The following is a 17,840-nucleotide window of genomic DNA, read 5'->3' as shown; positions in this document are numbered from 1 at the left end:
AGATGGCATTGATCTGAGGGACTTCTTAAAAGGACCTACGAAACCGCGTCATAAACGTTTTGTATACGCCGGTATCTATGCCATTTATACTGAAGCATGGAAAACTACATAAGCAGAGACTGCAGAACGAATACAAGAAATTGATTGTATTCATTTAGAGAAATGTCTTTCTGTAGTTGACAATGGGTTAACTACTCTCCTCCAGAAAATATTCTTTGGCCAGCATAGTATCCTCTGCCATAAACATAATGGAACAGGACTTGGTCATGTTACAACATGGGCAGTCACAATTGCGTTCTACAATGCTTTTGGGCTGGACGTTACAAAACCTTCATTCTGGCTATGTGCCTTGGCGTCTAATCAACACCACGTCATTGTTTTCTGAATTTAACCTTACAGATAAACAAATCACACTGGCACAGAGGGGAGCAAACTATACGGTGCTGAGCATTGAAAAACTGGAAAGATTACCATTAACTGTTTCTGAGAAACCAGCAACAGAATGGATAATACACGGTACAATCACTCTGCCTGTTACAAGTCTCCATTTTCAGTATTGTTTAAAACATATACCAGCAGGCGTATATGAAAGGTTGGGTAAAGAATACATCAAGACATCCTGTGATTTACCTTATACACACAATGTTGGAGTGGGGGGAAAGAAGGGTTTCTTAGTGATACAAATTGCGAAAATGCACTAAGCGGTTCACTCCTATGTCAGGGTATTAATTTACACGGGGCCTGCGATGGTTCCTAGAACAACTTATCCTGCCTCCTGCAAGGTTCTCCAGCTGCAGTTATTGATCCAATTTCTAGCCAGCTTTCTAATGGAAGTTGCATTATGTTGAATGATCACAGCTGCTGTGGCATGTTGCCAGAAACCCCCTATCTCGTAACTGTGTCAGCCTGGGTCACTTGCTGTATGCAAGTATTGTTTCCTAAAACTAAGACAGACGGGGAGTCGCCATTATGGCCTTCACTGAACATCTCTTCTAAACAAATTGATACTTTAAGCAGAATGAAAGCCATTCTTGTACAAAAAACGGTGCCACTGACCTCGGCCAAAGAGACGCATGATATGCAAGTTGCAAGGACTTCTGCAGAGATACATGCACTTTTATCGACAAACTGCCCTATACATTTCTCAGAAATGTTAGGTCGTATCTTAAACATGTATGATACGAGTGGTATTGTACATATATTTAAGAAAAAAAATTCAGGACTGCTAGCACCCTTTGAAGCAGTCCTATGCATATTTCTAAACTTTGTGCACTCTGTATTTGGTGGACTGCCTCTCATTTTGGTACTCGTAGCAGGGATACTATTTGCTCCTTCTGCTCTGATATGGCAAGCCAAGTCACCATCGACACCCAGATCACCTTGGAGAACACTCTTCTGGCAATGCAGTGTCGTGAGCGCATGATACAAATACTGAGATTGACTCGTTTAAGAGATCTGAATACCACATGGTTTCTATAATTCCGACCAATCTGGCAAGATTGCATCTTACCTGTTCTACGATGCCTGCTATGTGGAGAAGAATGCGTGCTAGATATCAGTTTGACACTCCCATCAGTCCTGCCAACGGAAGTTGATACTTTGCTTGAACCAGTAACGGCTCATGCGCTGTGTTGTCCCCAGCGGCTACCAATCCTGATGACGGTATTCATTGAGATCTCACAGACGCAACATGCTGACGGTGAGATACTTGGAGCAACAGGCACACAGGTACCATCCATTTTGAACATTGCTAATGCGACCAATGCTGACGGCGATGCTTCAGATCTATGTGCAATTAATCTTCCTAACGAGGTAGTCCAACTTTCACCTATAATAGTAGACAAATTCTTTACAAGCTTAGAAGATTTTATGTTTTCTCCAAACAATGACACTGACTTTTGAAGTTAGCACGCAGTGTTCTGAGAGACTCTGAATTCGACCTTCAGTTTTTTCAAAACAAGTTTCTAACTTTGGAATTCTATTTTTTCTATTATCAATCTTTTGTTTTTCCAAATTTATATATTTTTTGTTTTTTTTGGCACAAAGTAATCTGCTTAAAGTAGAACTATTCCTAGAGAACTAGAATTCTTTGGAGAAAAAAAACTTCAAAGAGACAATATTTGGCCTTGTCCACACTGAAACAGTTATATATTCTGCCATGAAATGGTCTCGACCTTTTATTCTATATTTGAGAGCCATTTCATAAATGTATTTCATGATTCATTCGGATAGCATTTTCAAATGTCATTTATATGCTTTAAGTGAAACAATGCTTTAAATGCGTACAGCACAAATGCTCTTTTCATGTACAACCGATTCCAATGCATTTTTATGTATTTTGAGTGGGGTTTTAACACATCATGTTTAGATATGTTTTATGAGTTTAGAACTTAGTAATGTCGCACATAATACAGTGGAGTGGTGTTTTAGGCTCCCAGTGAATTTTCCCGATTCATGCCCTTATATAGGTACAATTCACTTTGCCCAAATATAGGCATAGAATTCAAGCCCTTATTTAGACATTGCCCATGCAGACCAAATACATGCATGGCTACTTCCACCTGTACTAAACGTCACAACGATTTCTTGGAAAATCGGCTTAAGCAGTTAGGGACCTTCCCCTTGCTTGAATATTGATTTGTCCAAGAACTCTTGTACTTTGCAAAGAACGACTATTCCTTAGGGGTTCTTTCCTGATGTTATTATGCCCGACTTTACGTCAAACTATGGCATACCTAGACACCTTCAAGGTGTAAATATACCTTCACTTGCTCTAGCAAGACACAGTGGTTCGGAGCAGTTTGACTATCTACTTGCCTGACGCAGCTCGCTACAGCAAGTGCCGAAGGAAGCCGACCCTCCAGCTGATGCACTGATCAAGATGCTGCCTTCCTCTCGCCGAGATTCCAGCACCAATGTTTCCAAGCTCCCCTTGCGGGGTGTTGGGAAATTGAGTCCTGAGACAGAGATACCAGACCTCCTTCATTCTAACTAAGGTATGGAGCTGATTAGAACCTAGAGAAATCTTGGATATATTCTTGGCAAAGAAAACGAAACCTATGCTACACAATACTTACTTCTTCCCGCGTACTAGACTTAGGTTAGGTACATTGGGGTAGGCGTATTTTAGAAGCACCAGTTGAGTATTTTTAGTCATTGTTATTTATGTATGTATTTTTATATGGTTTAGAAACCATACAATGCTCTTACAGTATTATTTTATAATATTGTTCTCCCTGTACACATTATACTTTGCAGTCTGCATTACGATTGTAGCAGTTCACTTTTCCTGCATTAGAAAGAAGACTGTTCAACACATATGGCCTGGGCCTTAATGCATTGTAAGAAAGTAGGCCTATGACTGGTATCTGAGCTGTAAAATACAGCAATAATCACGGCTTATTGAGCCTCTGAAGACTCTTGGGCCCGGTGCCCCTACCATTATTAAATAAACTCTTGAACCCATGGATAACCACCCCACGAAGCACTCCCTTAGCTCTTGTGGATCATGCTTTCAGTTTTCCTGCACTGTAATGATTTCTACAGACACCTTAGGCCTTTCACCACGGAAACACATCGAGGTTGGGGCAAGCACCCTACATTGTATAAGTCTTGTGGTGTATTAGAAATGGGGTTTCTGGTTGGCTAGGGGTATACCCCTAAGCCAAGCAGAAGCCTGCACTCTAGTCAGAGTAAGGGAGTTACAAACACAAGATTACCCCTTTTCACCAGACTCCACACAAGGTTATACAAAAGTATAACTGTATTATATATGAGACAAAGACCCCAATCACATAAATCAATAATCACTTTGCCAATTAGGCAATCGTCACAAACACAATTAGTGCACAGATCATAAATCACTTTGCCATAAGGCCATTGCCATACACATAACAGTTAGTGCCCTTACATCAAAGACTTATAAGGTGCAGATGTCATCAAAGCATTAGGCTTAACCACACAGAGCACTGAAGTTAATACTCATACATTGCACAGGTCTTAACTCACTTGAGACATAACATGACAGTTAGCGCACTGACGTAAATACTGATAATTTACACAATAGACCACACACACTTTGTATCCGTTAAAAAGCACATCATGGCATAAAGAAAATGCAGCAGTTAGGTTTCAGGCCTAATCCAAGCAAATAAAAAGATTCCATTTGGACTAAGCAGCTTCAAATCACTCCATTCAATATCAATACTGTCACTCTCTATTATATTTCATACTTGGAACACCTCCATAAGGAATACAGCGAAACAAATTAAAAATGTATACATTTAATAAAAATACAAGATAAAAAAATCACAGTGTCAGATCATTAAGTGCTTAATATTGAATGGAGTGATTTAAAGCTGCTTAGTCCAAAGGGAATCTTTCTATTTGGTTGTCAATTTAGGTGCTCTGTCTCTTTGGACTGTTTGAGCCCCTCTCCTTATGTTCAAGGATTGAGGCCTAATCCATACATCATCCAAGGAGCCGCATCTGTGATCCTAATATCGGCCATACAGTAATTTCTGAGAGTAGCTTGAGCAGGACCAGGACCTCCGGGGAAGGTTTCCTTCCCATCCTGTAGCTCATTTCTAATCTCAGAAGGCCCCTGCTATGTGTACACAACCACAGAGAAAGAACAGCTAGGAGGGGGAGACCTCTCCCGGTCTTTCCCCCTCCCAATCCAGGGATCCAGGCGGCAGCAGTAGAACCACATGTCGGAGACCACTCTTGGTCTTGTGTGGTCAACCGAGGAGGGGCCGGCATCTTGCTTCCCCCTGCATCAATTCACCACTCACCATACTCCTGAATAGACTGGAGCAGCACTCAATGGTTGCCTGCGACCACCCGGCACAGAGGCCTCAGTGCCGGTGGAAGAACAGAGGCCCGTCTCTGACCTCGTGCTCCGCTCGGGCCCATGCAACCGACTGGACTCTTGACAAACCTCGATCCCGGGGCTTCACAACTGGCGTAACGAAAATTGAGGGGTCCTCCCTGCACGGTACAAAGAGGGGCCCCCTCCTGGCTCAATCAGGAGCTCTCTGGGCTGAGTGCAGTGATGAGGGGGCCCCCTGGAGCTTGGGCCCTCCCGCACAGCGGGGGCCTGTGTTACGCCCCTGGGCCTCACTCAGGTTACCTCAGGTCGGGCATTCAGTTCCTGTCTCTCACGGCGGCCGCGTTGAAGAATTCCGGCTGTCCTGTTCAGCCATGGGGCAGGCAGGGCTGGGCTCCTCTTTCTGGGTGTATACGGACTTCGGCAGTTTCTGGCTTGTGGCGAGGTAACACCTGGAGCTTTCCTCAGTGGGTGAGCAGCTGAGCGCCAATTGCGAGGGTCTTCTCTCTCTCTGGGCTTCACGCAGGGGCTCTGCGGGACAGGGCCTCTTGGAAATCTGAACACAAAGTGCCCAGTACCCGTCGCAAGGGACATGCCAGCAATTCTCACAGACTGGCTGGGGGTCTAAACGGACTTCTCTCCCCCAGGGCTTCACGATATGGCATGGCAGAACTGCTTATACTTTTGATAAACTAAGCTCCCAGGGAAGTTCCCCCCATGTGAAACAAAGGAGACTTCGAGGTAATAAACCGCTCTTGTAGGTTCTTCTTTTAAACAAAACCAAAGGTGAAGAACCATCCAGTCCTTCTCCTGTTCCAGGCTGGGGAGGCCACTGCAGGCTGTCCTACCCCACACATGCATGGGCAGCGCTCCTCACACAGCTTCTACGGCTTTCATCCCAGGCAGGACACTTTAAGATCCAGCAAGGATCTTTCTTGAAATCTTTTATGTCCCTGAGATTTCCAACAGGAGGCCAGCACACACAAGCCCTTGGAGATTCTTCACAAGCAGGATACCACAGTAGGGCAACAAGAGACAGTCATTTTCCTCCACCACAGACAAAATCAGCAACTTGTAGGCTAACCCACCCTTCATACAAAAAGGCAGCACTCCTCAGACAGTCCTTCATTCTTCTCCTTGGCAGGGCCCTCTTGTTACTTGAAGTAATCTAAAGTCCTGGTGTTTTAGGTGTAATACTTATACCCCATTTTGTCATTGTTCTCTTTGCTGTAAGAGTCTCTGAATCCAGTCCAAACCAGTCCAGTCCTCCCTGGTTCAGCATGACTACATGGGGAGGAGACAGCATTGTGAAAAAGGAGACACAGCCTATTCAGGTGCAATAGAAACTCCTCCTACCACTCTTAATGCAGACCAGGTCTATTCAGCCCAGCGATGAGTCACCCAGGTAAAGCAGGGCACACCTCAACCACTCTAGTGACTGTCTAGAGTGAATGCACATCCCAGCTCCTGTCACTCAAACACCACACACTGAATACACAAACAGCTAGAGGCATACGGAGTGGCAAAGGGGCCTTTTGAAACAAAGAATTTAAAAGCCACTTTTACCAAAGGGTGCTTTAATGAATTGTGAGTTCAGAGAGCCTAAACTCTATTTTTCCTATCTTGTCCCTATGGAAAAGCTACACATGTAATATGTTGCAGTGCAGCCCCAATGATAAGCGTATGGGACAGATAGCTTTTCATTAGTGATAAAAAATGAAATGCTCAGTATTTCACTATTGGGATATGTCACACACCAGTATATGTCCTACCTTTCACACACATTGCACCCTGCCCATGAGGGTACCTTGGATAGAGGTGCCTTACATTTAAGGAAAGGTGAGGTTTGGGCCTGGCAAGTGGGTGCACTTGTGAGGGCAACTTGGCAGTTTTCCAACTGCTTGTGCAGATACTACAGGGGTAGGTCTGACACACATTAACAGGGCTATTCGTGTGGTTGGCACAACCAGTGCTCCAAACGCACTAGTCGCATTTGATTTACAGGCCCTGGCACACAGAATGCACTTTACTAGGGACTCAACAGTAAATCAAATATGCCAATCATGAATAACCAATCTTATCACAATTTATACAGCAAGCATATATGCTTTAGCACTGATCAGCAGTGGCAAACTGCCCAGAATCCTATAGCAAAAAAAAGACAGGGTCAGAAAAATAGGAGGCAAATAGCAAAATGTTTGGGGATAAACCTGCAAAAGGGCAAGGTCTAACACGGTGCCTAAAAAGTATTTGCGCTTTAGGAAATGCCTTAAGTCTGAATTAAATGAGGGTAGTGATTGAATAACATCTGACAAGATCCAATTCCTCTTGATAGTGCTCTCCAACCCCTACCCCCCCAGACTCTTGTTGATCCTATGAAAGCCAACTGTGCGTGATAGGCAGTTTACAGGGTTATATCAAACTACAACATCAGTAAATAAATGTTGGTTGATAGCAGGCTCTGGATCCGTGTGCTACCTTATGTGCAGACGTTTGTTTCCCAAACCTGTCCCACTTAGCTTCTTATCCTTCTATGGTCAATATCATGTGTACAAGTGAATTGGTTTGTAAAGGTGCTATTGTTTACTTATAAGTCTCATTCAAAATTGAGATACAATGAATTTGAAGAAATTACCAAACAAGCTACTGTGTTCAACAGTGGTTGAAACAGATTATACTTGTGTTTCAAATTCCTTAAGGTTGTTATACTGGACATTGTTCTCTTTTTCAACAAATCTAGCATTTGTTACTTCATGTTTTTATCAGCTATTGTAAATGTGTAGGTATGGTACATAACAGTTAACTTTTGAATGTGTATGGCTTTCAGGTGGAACCCTGACTGCAGGACATTATTGACGATAATATCCTGTGATTTCCAGTATTTGACAGAGATTAACATAGTCTTTATTCAATCAAAGTTTCTGTCAATATATGGAACCAGAGCTATTGTATATTTCTCCCAAGTTTGAAATCTTATTTTACCTTAAAACTGATTATATTTGGAACTGGAGCGGTTTTCTTCAGGCTACTATACGTTTTTATGTATGTTTTTGTTGTGTCCATTCAAGGGCAATTAAGCTAAAGCCAAACAACATCTTACACTAGTGTTCCATGGCACACCACTGATTTAGCCGTATGGTTGGAATAAGAGGCATCCGTTTGAAGTAACATGTTGCCTGTACTGTTTCTGGCTTGTTACATTGTTTTCAAAAGAAAGCGGATGAGCGGCAGGGCAGAATATAGAACATTGACCTTCTAGCCGCCATCTTGGTAGGAGGCTTTTGTCCCGGAAGCGTGCACCTAGTCTTCAGTGTGCCGCTTCTCTATTATTTATTGTATTGAAGATGCTGCGCGGCATATGCAGATTCTCACTGAACGGCAGCACATCTATGATTAGGAGGTAGGTCTTTATGACCTCATTCATGTCTTCATCATATTGGATAGATGATTACGTTTTTATCAATTAATGTAGATTTTCCTAGTTGTTATGACGGAAAGTCTTAATTTTATTAAAGACACGGAGGCGAGTATTATGCTTATCTTATCTTACTTTATTCAAACAGGAGCCAAGATAAGTGAGAAAAACTACAGTTGCCAGGGGCCTAAGAGAACAACCTGGCCAATGGGAACATAGAAAAAACGATATCATAACCAAGTACAGTAATAAGAGTCACCTCTGACTGCACAGCTTCCTCTTTTCGCTGACGAGCAGATCAGATAAAGTCAGAAAATAAAGGAACAATTGCAACAACAAGAGCAAACGCCAAAGTCCAGGAACAAAGTTTTTGAAACCAAGGAATCCAGAAGAAACGATCAGCTTGAGTCCTAGGCGATGGATCCAGACGGACAGGAGGGAAGATCCGTTGAGGTGAAGATCGAAGATGGTATAGAGAAGTCTTCCTACGAAGAAGCAGGCGGCAGGGCCGGATTCGCTGAAGGGAGGGACAACACAAAAATTAGAAGTGTAGCGGTGGGATAATTCTCGCCTCCGTGTCTTTAATAAAATTAAGACTTTCCGTCATAACAACGAGGAAAATCTACATTTTATGGCAAGACCAGAGGCTCCTATTATGCTTGTTTAAAGCATATCAACTACAACAGAAGCCACAGTATTAATTGGTTTGCAATAGAGCATACGGAAAACATTGTCATTGGTCCAGTCTGCTGATCTCAGAATGTCCTCCAGACGGGAGCCTGCCCAAAAGGCCTTGGAGGCCATGGCTCCTCTGGTGGAATGAGCTCCGAAAACGGAGACATTGATGCCCGCAAGGGACATAACCCAACGAACCCAGCGGGCAAGGGTAGGGGAGGAGACTGGAAGGTGTGGCTTACGGAAGGAGATAAGGAGAAGTGAATGAGAGGGCGCTCTGAGAACAGAAGTCCTTTTTTCGTATACTTTTAAACATTGGCCTACCCACAACTTGAGATGTGACGGGAAATATGGGTAAAAAACAGAATCCAAATGTGTTTTAGTCCATCTGTGATTTTGGAACACTACATATGTGGGGGAGAATTGGCGAGAAGAAATATCTAACGCTCTAACATCAGAGACACATTTAATGGAAACTAAACACAACAACATTGTAAGCTTAGCAGATAACATTTTGAGAGAAAGAGCAGAATTATCTGGCCAATCAGAAAACAGTTTGAGAACAACAGAAACATCCCATAAAGAGGTTTACTTAGCCAACGGAGGTTTGGAACAATGAACTCCTTTTAGTAAATGGCAGATCAAAGGATGGACGCCTGCTAGTTTGCCATCAATGGGTGCATGATTGAATGAAATCGCTGAACGATAGAGATTGATTGTGTGGTAAGACTTACCTGAACTGGCCTCCGAGGCCAAAAAGTTGACTACAAAATTCAGAGAGGCTGAAAGGGGATAGATATTCCTTTCCAGACACCAGCTTGCCCAAAGAGACCAGGCGGATTTATAAGCTTTGGAAGTCCAGGGAGCCCAGGCTTGGTTGATAAAGAGAGCAGCCTCTTCTGAAATGAGGACGTCAGAAGGGACAGGTCGGAAACTTTCCAGGCCGACAGAGTCAGGGAGTTGTCCGGAATGAGGTTGTGTCGAACGCCTTGAGGACTCAAGAGTAAGTCGTCAAATGACGGTAACAGGACTGGAAAATCCACTGCCATTTCCAGTAGAGAAGGGAACCAGATTTGAGATTGCCAGAAGGGGGCTACTAGGACCAAGGAGGACGACTATCGACGAACTTGGGAAAGAACTCTGCTGATCATGAGAAAGTGAGGAAAGGCATAATTGAGATGGCGCGACCAGTCCTAGAGGAAAGCATCCGTTGCTAAGGCTGAAGGATCCGGCCGCCAACTGAATGAACGGGACAACTGAGAGTTGAGAGTGGATGCAAAGAGGTCTATGAAGAAAGGACCCCATTTTTGAGAGAGAGAAAGGAAAACAGACTGAAGCAGCTTCCAATCGCTGGAGTCTCTGAGAAAACGCGAATGCCAATCCGCCACCGAGTTGAGGTCTCCTGGAAGATACTCCGCCGTCAAAGAAAGTTGGTTTGACAGACAATATTCCCAAAGACTTTTCACCAGCTCTGCCAGAGGTTTGGATTTGGTACCGCCAAGGTGGTTTCTGTAACGGACCGCAGAAACATTGTCCATTCGGAGAAGAATGGAACAACGGATCCTGTTCTTTGAGAGGCTTTGGATTGCAAAGGAACCTGCAAGCATCTCTAAATAATTGATGTGCAATTTGGACTCCTCGTGAGACCATGTACCTCCAGTCGATATTGGACCACAACGGGCGCCCCAACCCGACAGGCTGGAATCGGACTCTAACACAAGATCTGGGGCCAAAGCGAAGATAGTGCGTCCGTTCCACGCATCTAAATCGACTGTCCACCATTGAAGTTCGTTGCGGGACTCTTGGTCCAAAGCGATAAGATCGGTGTAAGCCAGACCTTGGCGCAGGTGTTTGATTTTTAATTGTTGAAGGGCTCGATAATGCAGAGGGTCCGGAAAGATGGCCTGAATAAAAGAAGAGAGGAGACCGACGATTCTTGCTAAGGACTGGAGGGATATAAGAGATATTTGGAGAACCAATGCTATCTCTGACTTGATTGTGGAGACCTTCGCCTGAGGGAGACGGAGAGAGGCTGTGACAGAGTCTACCAGAAAACCCAAGAATTCCATGTTCTGGGACGGGATAAGAGATGACTTCCCAAGATTGATGAGAAACCCTAGATCCAAAAGAAGAGTCTCGGTAGTGTGTAGTTCGGACAAGAGGAGCTGCTTGTCTGTGTTCATGATAAGAATGTCGTCCAGGTATCTGATGAGTCGGATTCCGAGAGCCCGAAGAAAAGCGACAACTGGTTTCAGGAGTTTTGTAACGCACCTGGGTGCGGAGGAAAGACCGAAAGGAAGAGAAGTGAATCTGTAGTGCCCGCCCGACTACTGGAATTGCAGAAATTCCGAGTGGGAGGGGGGGGGAACAGTAAGGTAAGCATCTTGTAAATCCAGCCGAACCATCCAATCGTTGGGACGAAGTGTGTTCCGTAAGTGAAGAATCATCTCCATTTTGAAGTCACGATACACCACAAATTGATTGAACCATTTTAAGTTTATTACTGGACGGAGCATTTTGTTTTTCTTTTGGACCAGAAAAATGGAGCTGAGAAAGCCTGAGGAGTCGAAGGGAGAAATCTGGATGGCTTGTTTTTGAAGAAGGGACTGTATCTCGTTTGAGATTAGAAGAGCCATGTGTGGGGAGAAAACTAGAGGAGGGGGAAAGGAAGTCTGGATAGGCGGCGAACAGAGCTCTATAAGATAACCCTGAACTGTGTTGAGAACCCAAGGATCTGTGCTGATAGTACGCCATTTTGGCAAGAACAGTTTTAGCCGACCCCCTACTGGAGGAGGAGGAAAAAGACTTACCTTGTTGGTTGGAGTTGTTATTACGGTAGTTCTTCTGCCCTCTGCCTCGGAAACCTCTACCCCGCTGAGGGTAGAACTGGGGTTTGTATTCTTTGGAATTGTTGTAGGAACCTCTGGAGCCTTGGATGTAGTAGGGACGGCCGGAAGAGCGACTCCTACCTATGCCGGCCCGTCCAAAAACCCGAGGAGCGAAGACTATCTTGATCGATTGTTGTGCTTTATCTAAAGAAGCAAAAGTAGAAACGAATCGACTGAGGTCACGGATAAGATTCTCTCCGAAAAGGATTCCATTAGCTTTGGAACCAGGGTCCAAAGGGGCAAAATTGGCTTATTTGCGATCCAGTTTAATGAGAAGGCCTTTGCGCCGTTCGTGCGTGATGGCGGAATTGGCATTTCCCAATAAGCAGAAAGCACATTGAGCCCACATGGACACATCCTCCGCTGAGAGGTCAGAACCATCTAGGCAGGCTGACTCGGCCATATCAAAAATGCGTGCTAGAGGACCCACTACGTCCAGAAGTTTGTCCTGGCAAGTAGACCAGGCCTTGTCAACTCCCCTCCGCGGATCTTTTCGAAACTTTGAAAAGAAGGTGAGTAGTGGTTGATCAATAGCAGGAACAAGGGTAATTTTTTCCGGCAGAGAAGGTTTGGGACACTCAGACTTTAGTCTAGACCTAACAGCGGTCTCTAAAGGAAGGCGAAGTCTGGCTGATATATACTCTCCCACATGGGAAGAGGGCAACCATTCAGTAGAATTTGGATGGCGAATGGACGAGGGGTCATACATAGGGAGCCCTTCTGAATCAAAAACAGGTTCGAAGGAGAAAGAATCAGACTTGGCTTTTTTATGAGGGGGGGGTCTGAAAAATCAAAAACATTAAATAAATCATCTGCGTCAGGCATATCGTCATCGTCATCCGTGTCCAAAATGGTGGAAATAACCAATTTCCTTTTTGGTGACTCTGCATGCTTCACTTTTTGTTTTCGCTTGCCCTCAGTACCAACAAACCCCTCCATCATAGGAGGCCTGGGAGGCACTAAGTCCTCAATAGGATGTGAGGAAACCTCGCTAGACAACCCAGATGCAGTTTTTGAAGCACAAATAGAAGCAGAGGAAACCACCTTTCTTTTTCTGCTTTCCCCCGCAGACTGGGCCAGTGCCTTGGACACTAGGCTTATCATGGTGTTTTCCATACTCTTAGACATTCGTCTCATGGAGACTTCAACAGCGTTTTCTACAGAAGTATTTATAAATTTATTTAGATCCTTCTTGAAGGCTTCACCCTCTTCAATATCTTGGACTTCCTCTGGAGAGCTGTCTAATTCCATTATGAAAATCCCTAGGAAAAGGGAAGGCAGCCGAGGGTTAACAAGGGCTGTGAGGGAGGGACAGAAGGCCAAAACCACTCCGAGGGGCGTGACTCAGATGAGGAAATTCTCTGTAAGGCAGATGGAGCCCAGGGCCAGGTGAAAGCAGCAGGAAACACGCTGCGGGAGCGAGAAAAGGAAACAAGCATTGGAAATGCAATAGGTCTCGCATTAGAAAAGTTGGAGTTATTGGTCTTGTAAATGACATATTTTATTTATTTGTTGGTTTTTAAAATTGCTAAATTGATGGCTTTGTCATTTACAATGCCAATAGTTATAACTTTCGCGAATGTGACACCTATAGCATTTGGAATGCAACATGTTTTGTATTTACGTGACTTAGATGGCAGCTCTGGTCATTAGGCCACATCTCTAGAGAGCAGGAGAGTGCAGCAGGGGAGAGAAGCACAGCAATGCAATAGGTCTCGCATTAGGAAAGTTTGAGCTATTGGTATTGTAAAGGACACATTTTTTATTTATGTGCTTGTTTTGAAAATAGCGAAATTAATAGCTTTGTTATTTACAATGCCAATAGTTTTATCTTTCGCAAATGTGACGCCTATTGTAACACAATATGTGTTGTGAGGGTGAGTGAGGGTGAGGGTGAGGGGTTGAGGGTGAGGGGTTGAGGGTGAGTGAGGGTGAGGGGTTGAGGGTGAGTGAGGGTGAGTGGTTGAGGGTGAGGGGTTGAGGGTGAGTGAGGGTGAGGGTGAGGGGTTGAGGTTGAGTGAGGTTGAGGGTGAGTGAGGGTGAGGGGTTGAGGGTGAGTGAGGGTGAGGGGTTTAGGGTGAGTGAGGGTGAGTGAGGGTGAGGGGTTGAGGGTAAGTGAGGGTGAGGGTGAGGGGTTGAGGGTGAGTGAGGGTGAGGGGTTGAGGGTGAGTGAGGGTGAGGGGTTGAGGGTGAGTGAGGGTGAGGGGTTGAGGATGAGTGAGGGTGAGGGTGAGTGAGTGAGGGTGAGGGGTTGAGGGTGAGTGGGGGTGAGGGTGAGTGAGGGTGAGTGAGGGTGAGGGTGAGTGAGGGTGAGGGTGTGTGAGGGTGAGTGAGGGTGAGGGTGAGTGAGGGTGAGTGAGGGTGAGGGGGTGAGGGTGAGGGTGGGTGAGGGTGAGTGAGGGTGAGGGTGAATGAGGGTGAGGGTGAATGAGGGTGAGTGAGGGTGAGGGTGAGTGAGGGTGAGTGAGGGTGAGGGTTTGAGGGTGAGTGGGGTTGAGGGTGAGTGAGGGTGAGGGGTTGAGGGTGAGTGAGGGTGAGGGGTTGAGGGTGAGTGAGGGTGAGGGGTTGAGGGTGAGTGAGGGTGAGGGGTTGAGGGTGAGGGTGAGGGGTTGAGGGTGGGTGAGGGGTTGAGGGTGGGTGAGGGTGAGGGGTTGAGGGTGGGTGAGGGTGAGGGGTTGAGGGTGAGTGAGGGTGAGGGGTTGAGGGTGAGTGAGGGGTTGAGGGTGAGTGTGAGTGAGTGTGAGGGTGAGGGGGTGAGGGTGAGGGGTTGAGGGTGAGTGAGGGGGTGAGGGTGAGTGAGGGGGTGAGTGTGAGTGAGTGTGAGGGTGAGGGGGTGGGTGAGGGGTTGAGGGTGAGGGGGTGAGGGGTTGAGGGTGAGGGTGAGGGGTTGAGATGGGTTCATATAAGGTTCCAAAGGCGAGGCCTATTGGCTATGCCAGTGCTTGTTTTATTATTACAGTTTTCTGTTTTATTTTTAGCAGTATTTGAATCACGAGTTAATTTCCCTGTAACTGTCTGACACGAACCTCGAACAATTATATGAGCTATGTGCATGTTGTACTATTTTGGAAATCTTGAAAAACTCAAATAACAGATTCAAACAAAAAAATCACTACATCGTTACGTGCTTCATGTGCAGATTTTGAACCCCACATCCTACTGCCTTGAGTCTATTGCGCGCGCTGTTCCAAGCTGTGCACGTCAGCCTCTTGAGACATTTGTGTACCAATGCGTGCCGTCATGGTTGTGTGACGTTTTCTCCGTGCATGCTGGGAATGTCACACACGCTCAGTATAATGTGCTTGAGTAGAGTGCGCTAAATATAGACAACCTTTCACTGCTCACACAGTTTATTATTGCAACAGAAGCTTATATGCAGGAACGCATTGAGGCAACTTTCAAGACTTAACTAGCTTTGAGGTGTGTTTGACTTGTTAAAGTATGGCTTCAAATAAGTTATTTAATCATTAACCCAGTCCATTTCTCCAGATTCCTGGTAAACCACAGGTCAAATGGCAACTGTGATTTAGAGCATATGAGAACTGTATTATCGCAAATGATGGAAAAGATATCTCACCTGAAAGAAAAACAAGAAAGGAAACAAGACGGAGGGCATTGCTGTGGGGAGGGGGGGGGAGGAGAAATGCAAACGGCGGGCAGGGGAGGGGGCGGAGCGGGGAGAGCGGCATGAGGGTGTGAAGCAGCCGGGGCCTTTGAAGTGAAGAAGCTTCACTTCAAAGGTGTGGGAGGAGTGCAGCTGAGGGAACAGACGGCGATTTGGTGATGTGCACGCGCATTTTAGGTCAATGCGCTTGCGCATTGACCTAAAAGCCACGGGCACAGCACCAAATCGCCACAGTTAGGTAAACTTTGTTTAAAGCCCTATAGTCTCGCTTCTCTCAATGCGCATGCGCATTGATAGGTCACGAGACCTAAAACCAGCCCTTTGCATAAACACGGGAGAACAAGGACCCAAACCGACAAGGGAAAAAACGCTTGCGCCACCAACGAATTCCAAAGGTGAGCGCAGAGCGTAAACACACCAGCGCGAGCCGAGCGCTAACGGAAGAAACCACCGAAGCGTCTGACTCGAGGGGGGGGCCACAACAGAGAGAGTGAAGCCGAGCGCGGTGAGAATGAACGGGCAAAAGCGAGAAGCAGGAAGCACCTAAAGGGTGCGCGGGCAACGCTAGAACCAATATAATAAATTTAATACATATACAAATGAAAATGCAAATATCAATAACCACAGAATGGGAGCAAAAGATAAGAGCACTTATCTGACTGCGAGCCGCAAGAAAAGAGGAAGCTGCGCAGTCAGAGGTGACTCCTATTACTGTACTTGGTTATGATTGTCAGTAGATATCGTTTTTTCTATGTTCCCATTGGCCAGTTTGTTCTCTTAGGCCCCTGGGAACTGTAGTTTTTCTCACTTATCTTGGCTGCTGTTGGAATAAAGCAAGATAAGATAAGCATAATAGGAGCCTCCGGTCTTGCCATAAAAATCTTCCTCACTCATGATTTTATTCAGTGAATCCCGCCCGGGATGCAATATATTTAACAGACATGCTTCTGGTTTTCTATTTAGGTGAGTTTGTATATATGTTTAACTCACTTGTTTAGGCATCTGTTGTTGTCACAATATTATTGACAAACAAATTCCTTTATTTTTATTAGGAGTCCTTCACGTGGGGTTCCTTATACGATACAAGCATATTCTGCCATAATTTTCTGAGCCCAGTGGAACCTATCATCAGTTTATATTTGAGGGATGAGCTGTGGTTTCCACATGAATGTCTTTTTTCGACTCTAGGTGAGTCAAATCGATGACTCGCGGTTCTCCATGATCATCTATTATTTTTACATGAGGCCTGGCAATATGAATTTTGGCATACAGGATGTTTATACCCTGTCTTGACGAATACCCTGTTAGATGTAATGGAATTACACGTTCTTTGAGGGTCAAAATGTCGACGATTCTAGACGTCACCTGCATAGACAGATGTGAGATAGAAGGAAAGTTAACTTTCCCGTGGGGGCTCTTGGAAGGTGGGGGTCCTGGGCGATTGCTCACTTTGTAACCCGCATTGTAATTTCTCCTTGTTGGGCATTTGTGGATTTATGACTGTCAGCCCATTAAAGAGAGTATACAATTCTGACATAACTGCCAGGCTCGCTAAAAGAATTGGGATTTTATGTTAATCAATCAATCAATCAATCACTGCATTTATAAAGCGCGCTACATGCCCCTGAGGGTCTCAAGGCGCTGGGGGGAGGGTGGGGGGGGGCGCTACTGATCGAAGAGCCAGGTCTTGAGAAGTCTTCTGAAAGCCAGCAGGTCCTGAGTCTGTCGTAGGCTGGTAGGGAGTGCGTTCCAGGTCTTGGCGGGCATCATATTTGATGATCAGCTGTCGATGAAGCAACATGTGATCAAGGTCTCGGCCACCTGTATTACCATCATCAAGTGGCTGAGAAAGATCATATGGATGCTTCCTCATGACACCCAGAAAACCGTAGTCCAAGCGTTAATTACATCTCGGCTGGACTATGGGAAGGTTCTTTTTCTGGGTGCATGCAAGGAGGTGACTCGCATCTTCAGAAGGTTCAAAACATGGCTGTTCGATTACTCTGCAATCTCCCCAGAACTTCTTCTACTTCTGCTTCTCTGCGTAGCCTACACTGGCTCAGGATTGAAAATCGCTCTAAATTCAAGGCCCTCTGCATCATGCACCGTATCAAGTCAGGTAATGCCCCTCTTTATTTAAGCACTCTGGTTCAACACTATTGACCCATGCCAGAGTATACCCTGGGGGATAAAGTGTCCTAAGCTAAACTATACCCGGGGTTTAAAATAGACTGGGCCAGACCATACCCCACCAGGCCAGAATATGCCCCATCTGAAAGATGACAGAGAACCAAAACTTTTAATATAATTAAACCTTTTAATTATAATTAATTGTTCTATGGCAATTAATAATACAGAAAAAAGCTGACAACGAACTTCCGCCGATATCCGAAAAAGAACTTCCGCTGA

General features: G+C 45.2%; 1 protein-coding gene across 2 annotated transcripts in view; it reads left to right on the top strand.

The window, feature by feature from the left end:
- SAMD13 (sterile alpha motif domain containing 13) overlaps nt 1–17,840 on the top strand; it is a 523,502-nt gene that overhangs the window by 359,269 nt on the left and 146,393 nt on the right. The gene's annotated exons all lie outside the window — the stretch shown is intronic.

This window comes from Lissotriton helveticus, chromosome 1_1, assembly GCF_964261635.1.
Source record: "Lissotriton helveticus chromosome 1_1, aLisHel1.1, whole genome shotgun sequence".
NCBI classification, from domain to species: Eukaryota; Metazoa; Chordata; class Amphibia; order Caudata; family Salamandridae; genus Lissotriton; species Lissotriton helveticus.
Note: the sequence above shows the minus strand (reverse complement) of the source record. Positions and strands in the feature narration are given on the sequence as shown.